The following is a 6,000-nucleotide window of genomic DNA, read 5'->3' as shown; positions in this document are numbered from 1 at the left end:
CAGAGTGAAGCCCTACAAAAGGCCATCCACTTCCACTCTTTGCATCTGGAAAAGGCCTTAAACTCCATGTCTACTGTCTGGGAGGATGCAGCAGCACCTGCCCCCTTCCCCCTGCAGGGGCTGTTGGGCAGAAGGTAGCCTTGTTTCTCCCATGGGTGTGCTCTGACATGGATTTGCATTTGGCCTGGAAAATCCCATGGACAGAGGAGCCTGGCAGGCTACAGTCCATGGGGTCGCAAAGAGTCGGACACGACTGAACAACTTCACTTTGGAGGGGCAGGCAAGTGAGGTCCACTGGACAGATGCCCGGTAACTGTGAGGATCCTACCCACAGCACCATTTCTGCTTCCCTTTGTCTTGGAGGCTCTTATTTACTGTTTGCTTCTGTTATTTCCAAGTGGGCTTCCTTGTGATGTAAGTTCAGTCCATTATCTGGTCCACAATCCAGACAGTTCGCAGATACAACTCTTATCTAAAGCAGCCCAGCAAGATGTCCCCAGAATATAATCTCTGTCCTTAAAGACAGCAGTAAGGTTTCCATCCTCCTCTAGCTTTCCTAAGAGGCAAGAAGGCTGGCTTTGATGTGACCTACATATTCTAGTGCCTCTTTAGGAAGGAGTGCTCACTCTCCACATTACTCATTCAGCTTTTCAGATGGGAAACTGAAGAAAACAAATAGCACGGGGGCAGACGAATGTCAGCAACCAGTGCCTGCAGCCTTGAAAGATCAAGTTCTGAATTCTCTTCCACGGAGCCACTTAATCCTTCTTATATCTGAGAGTGAAGTTACCAAAGGGAGCAGAATCCTAGCTTCCTAATCAAATTGTATGCTAGGAGCCAAAGCCGCTGCTTCATGGATGATTTCCACAGAAACTGGATTCTTTCATCCCAGCCTAGTGCAGACATGTGCTTCAGTCAGCAGCAAGTGTCTTCCCCATTGGGGTGGACTGACATTATCAAGGGCCAAGTTTTAAAGGCCAGAAAATGCCTGAAGCTTGAAACCTGCTGAGGCAACTGAGTCAAGGCCCCAAACACTGGATTAGGGCTCAGGCGACCTTTTGGTTTAGGTTTAACAATTTTTTTTTGTCATGTCCTGTCAATTATTACAGAGGATTTGTGACTCAGTTGTATCTTCTTATGAAGTGAATGTTCCTGTTGAGCGATTTGTTACTTAACAAGCCACACACATCTGGCAGAAACAAAGGGTTTATCCGAAATATTTCTTCACAGGAAAAATACATTCTCTTTTTAGCTCACTGAAAGAGTTCACCTAAGTATTCTTCTCATAGGCCAGCCAAACCAGGGAAAGCATGTTGGGAGAAAAATTTAACTGCTTTGCTGTTGCCAAATATTTAATACTTTAAAGAGGAAGTTCTAAAATTTAATAGTTGATTTTATTATTACTCTTTGGATATAATTAACTAGGGATGCACTTTAAACTGCTCTGTTCTAGCTATTGAAATGGATTTTATGGTTTACACTGGGGGAAAAACTTTGGTCAGACCATGGGCTGCTCCCTTGGTGCACATTATTAGAGTCTTTTTAGAGACAAGCAAGCAATTTTGCTGTCATTGGTCTTGTTCAAATAGAGTATGTTTATCTATGCAATACTCTTGGGAAAGGGTGTCAAGAGGGGATCACCAGTTAGTGGCTGACATAGCTCCTGCATACATGTTGAAAAAACTCCTCAAATAGCAAATGAACACATTTCATTTTTTATGTGGCTGATAATATGTTATATCATTAAGTGAAAAGAACATATTTGTCCCATTCAAGTTGAGTTTAGAACTCGCTCTCGCTTCTAATACAAATGAGGGCCCTGGGGCTCCACAGAGCATCCTGTAGACACCAAACAGCCACTCAGGACCCGAGGGAAGGCAGGTCTTTATACCCTGAGCGCTGACTCTTTAATGGGCTGTTGGCATATTTCCCATCAGTTCCCAGATATTGAAAAACCAACTGGCCTACATCGGAAGCTGCATCTTTTCTGCATATTTAGTTTGACTTTGTATTGTTATAGTTCAAGCCCCCAATTCTCCTCTCTTTGGTCCCTCAGACTAAAGCATCCATTCACTTGTTTATTCAACAAATAAGTATTGAACAATAAGTGACAAATATGCTACAGGCACTGATCTGAGCTCTTGCAAAAAAGTGTACAAAGCAAACAAGGCGCCTGCCCTCAAGGAGCTTACAATCTGGTGAGGATGTTAAATGAATTAAGAAACCAAAAAATCAGAAATCAGAAATGCTATAAAGAAAGATTTAGTGCTGAATTCGAAGAGAACTGAAGCCTCAGTGTTCTCATGTACAAATTGTAAATAATGAGACCTACTATGTAGAGTTTGAGGATTAGATGAAACAAGACAGTGTACATACATTTCTTAATGCAGTGCTCAGTATAAGGCAAGAGTTCAAGCATATAATTGAATACATGGGAGGATCCATGGTGTATTTGATGGAGACTTGAAAATTGGATAATAGTCCCCCAGGGCTGAAATTCAGCCTTCACATTTTAAAGCCATGTCATAGAGAACAGGAACTAGTCATTCTTGCCATTTATTTGGAAGTGTGAGCAAGTGTGCTAAGTCGCTTCAGCGGTTTACCAATTGGTTTCTTCTGAAGTATCCACCTAGTGTTTTGCTTAGGAATTCTTTCAACTCCTTTTTTATTTTTTGGCTGCACTAGGGACGGGGGAGCCTGGTGGGCTGCCATCTATGGGGTCGCACAGAGTCAGACACGACTGAAGCGACATTCAGCAGCAGCAGGTCTTAGTTGCCACATGTGGGATCTAGTTCCCTGACCAGGGATTGAACCCCAGGCCCCTGCATTGGGAGTGTGGAGTCTTAACCACTGGACCACGGGGCAAGTCCCTTGTTTTGGCTCCTTTGAATGGCATGGTTGTCCTCGAGGCCTTTTCAAAAAGCCTCTTACAGTGGATGTGCTCCGTCTCACTCCAGTTTTATTGGAAGTGTAGATGATAAAGCTACCTGATTCCTAGGGTTCTTTTTCACTTCCTGAGATCTAGAGAGATCCTTGACTTGGGATATCCTACTTACCAGAGATTCATGAACCATTTGCCGTGTGCCCAAATTTAATCTTTAAACAGCTTTTTCAGATGGGTATTATCACTTACACTTCTTTTAAAGATGAAGAAACTGAAGCTCAAGGAGGTTAAGTAGGTTGCTCATGGTTATAAAGCTAAAAAGTGAAATAAATTATTTTATTAACCCATTTATTGAGTACCTGCTATGTTCCAGGCCTATTCTGGGGTGGGTGGTGATTATATACCTTTGAAGAAAGCATGAGGGGAAAACAGTTAAATAAGTAAATAGAATTGTGGGCACGCTATGAAGGAGAGACAGAGAGTGGAAACGTGACGAGGGGGCCTGCAATCTTACGCTTCTGTGAGGAACACCTTTTAGATGCAAAGGGCAATGTAGACAAAAGAGTGGGGTGATGTGTGGTCATAAGCTGGGGAAGAGTCTGTGCTAGGCAGGTGGAACAGCATGTACAGAAGACCCGAGGCAGAAAAGAACATGATGTGTCTTCAAGGAACTGCAGAAAGGTAATTGTGCCTGGACTTTAAAGACCCAGGGAGACTGACACAAGATGAAAATGTTGAAGAAGTTTAGAGACCAAATCACATGGGACCTAGTTGGCTTTGTTAGGGAATGGACTTTATCCTAATCTTAATAAGAAGTCATTAAAGGACTTTAGCTGAGGAGTGATATAATCTCATTTGAATTTTTTAAAAGATCATGCTGACTGTTCATGAATCAGAATGAAGTGGGAAGGGGAACAACTGAAAAAGCAGGAGGACTAGTTAGGAAGCTGTTGCAATAATCCAGATAGAAAATAATGGTAATTTAGACTAGAGTGGTAGAAATAGAAAGAAGTGAATGGATTCAACAGATTTTTAAGTAGACTTTTATTTTGCCATACCACACGGCATGTGGGATCTTCATTCCCTGATCAGGGATCAAACCCGCCCCTCACTGCATTGGAAGTGCAGAGTCTTAACCACTGGACCACCAAGAGAAAAACCTTTTGATTGAATCATTTGGGATGCTTTCAATTTCAAATAATAGAAACTGACTTAGAAAGGCTTCCCTGGTGGCTCAGACAGTAAAGAATCTGCCTGCAAAGCAGGAGACCCTGGATTGGGATCCCTGGATTGGGAAGATCCCCTGGAGAAGGGAATGGCAACCCATTCTAGTATTCTTGCCTGGAGAATTTCATGGACAGAAAAGCCTGGTGGGCTACATACAGTCCATGGACTCATAAAGAGTCAGACACTAACACTTTCACTTAGAAAGTAGAATGAATTTATTGGCTTTTGTAACTGTCCTATGTGGAGGTCTGGGTTCAGGCAAAGCTCAGTGAAGTCTCTCCAGGACTGGTTTCCCATCAACTGATTTTCCTTCTGCCATATATACTTTAGCATAAGGGCTCTACCCTCATGCTCCCTAGGTGGCTGCTAGTAGTTCCAAGGCTACGTGCTTTTACATCCTGTTTGGAAAAGAGAGTATCTTTGTTCCAGGATTTCTAGCAAATGTCTCAAGTATCACTCTGATTAGACCAACTTAAGTCTCATGCACATTTCAGAACCAGTTATTGGGGCTAGGAAGATGGAAGGCTCTGACTGACTTGGCTTAAGTCATGAACTCTACTCTTAGAGCTATGGGGTCAGAGTTCCTGAAACCACATGGTTCACCAAATGGAAATGGAGACTGTTGAGAAGAGAGAAGGGAGGAATATATGCTGGGAGCCAGTTAAGGCCTTCTCTGTTAATGAGTTTAAAATCAAGATTTAAGGAAATGAGGGACCAGGGTGTACCCTGGTGATAATGCTCATTAAAAAATGGGGAGCAAGAGAGGCAGGTTTGTGAAGGAAGATGATGAGTTCAGGTGTGGTGGCAGAGCCTGAGAGACATCCAGTGATGTCCATTAGGAAATCCAGTGGGCCGTCTACAGCTCAGAAAGGAGGTCCTGGCTGAAGACAGAGATTTGTGTGGGTTGAATGACCTGGTCAAAACTTGTGACCTTAATCTGAAAGCATCAGTTCAGTTCAGTCACTCAGTCATGTCCGACTCTTTGTGGCCCCATGAACCACAGCATGCCAGGCCTCCCTGTCCATCACCAACTCCCGGAGTCCACCCAAACCCATGTCCATTGAGTCAGTGATGCCATCCAACCATCTCATCCTCTATCGTCCCCTTCTCCTCCTGCCCTCATTCTTTCCCAGCATCAGGGTCTTTTCAAATGAGTCAGCTCTTCGCATCAGGTGCCAAAGGATTGGAGTTTCAGCTTCAGCATCAGTCCTTCCAATGAACACCCAGGACTGATCTCCTTTAGGATGGACTGGTTGGATCTCTTTGCAGTCCAAGGGACTCTCAAGAGTCTTCTCCAACACCACAGTTCAAAAGCATCAATTCTTCACTCAGCTTTCTTTATAGTCCAACTCTCACATCCATACATGACCACTGGAAAAACCATATCCTTGACTCTGAAAGCATATTTTACATTATTTTTGAAAGGAGCATTTAATCACATAATGGCTATTTAGATATTATATATATTATTTTAATGCTTACAACTATTCTTTCCCATTTTATAGACTGGAAAACTGAGGCATAGAAAGATTATATTGAAGCTCATAGTGCTCATAAAGAATAGCCAGGAGAGTCTGGCTCTAGAGCCCTTAATCCCTGTCCATAGATTCTGCTGTCAAGTGTGGAAACAGGAGGGGAATGACTGAGGTGATCACTTGGCCAATCAGGTTCTTACACAAAACAGTATGGTTGTTCCTCAGTTCCCCCGGCATGGTGGTCTTTGGAACTGAATTGCTTCCGAGGGGCACAGCCCTAGAGGTGAACGTTGCGGTTTGTGGTGATCCTCTTGGGCCCCAGGATGGCAAGTAGGGAAAGGAGCCTGCATTGTCACAGATGTGAAACAGCTGAGCAAACCAAATGACACAGGCGACAACAAGAGGGTTTTATGA

The sequence above is a fragment of the Bos grunniens genome, chromosome 3, assembly GCF_055505025.1.
Source record: "Bos grunniens cultivar Pamir isolate PY7600 chromosome 3, Bosgru_T2T1.0, whole genome shotgun sequence".
Taxonomy (NCBI): domain Eukaryota; kingdom Metazoa; phylum Chordata; class Mammalia; order Artiodactyla; family Bovidae; genus Bos; species Bos grunniens.
The sequence above is the reverse complement of the archived record's forward strand: the minus strand, read 5'-3'. Positions refer to the sequence as shown.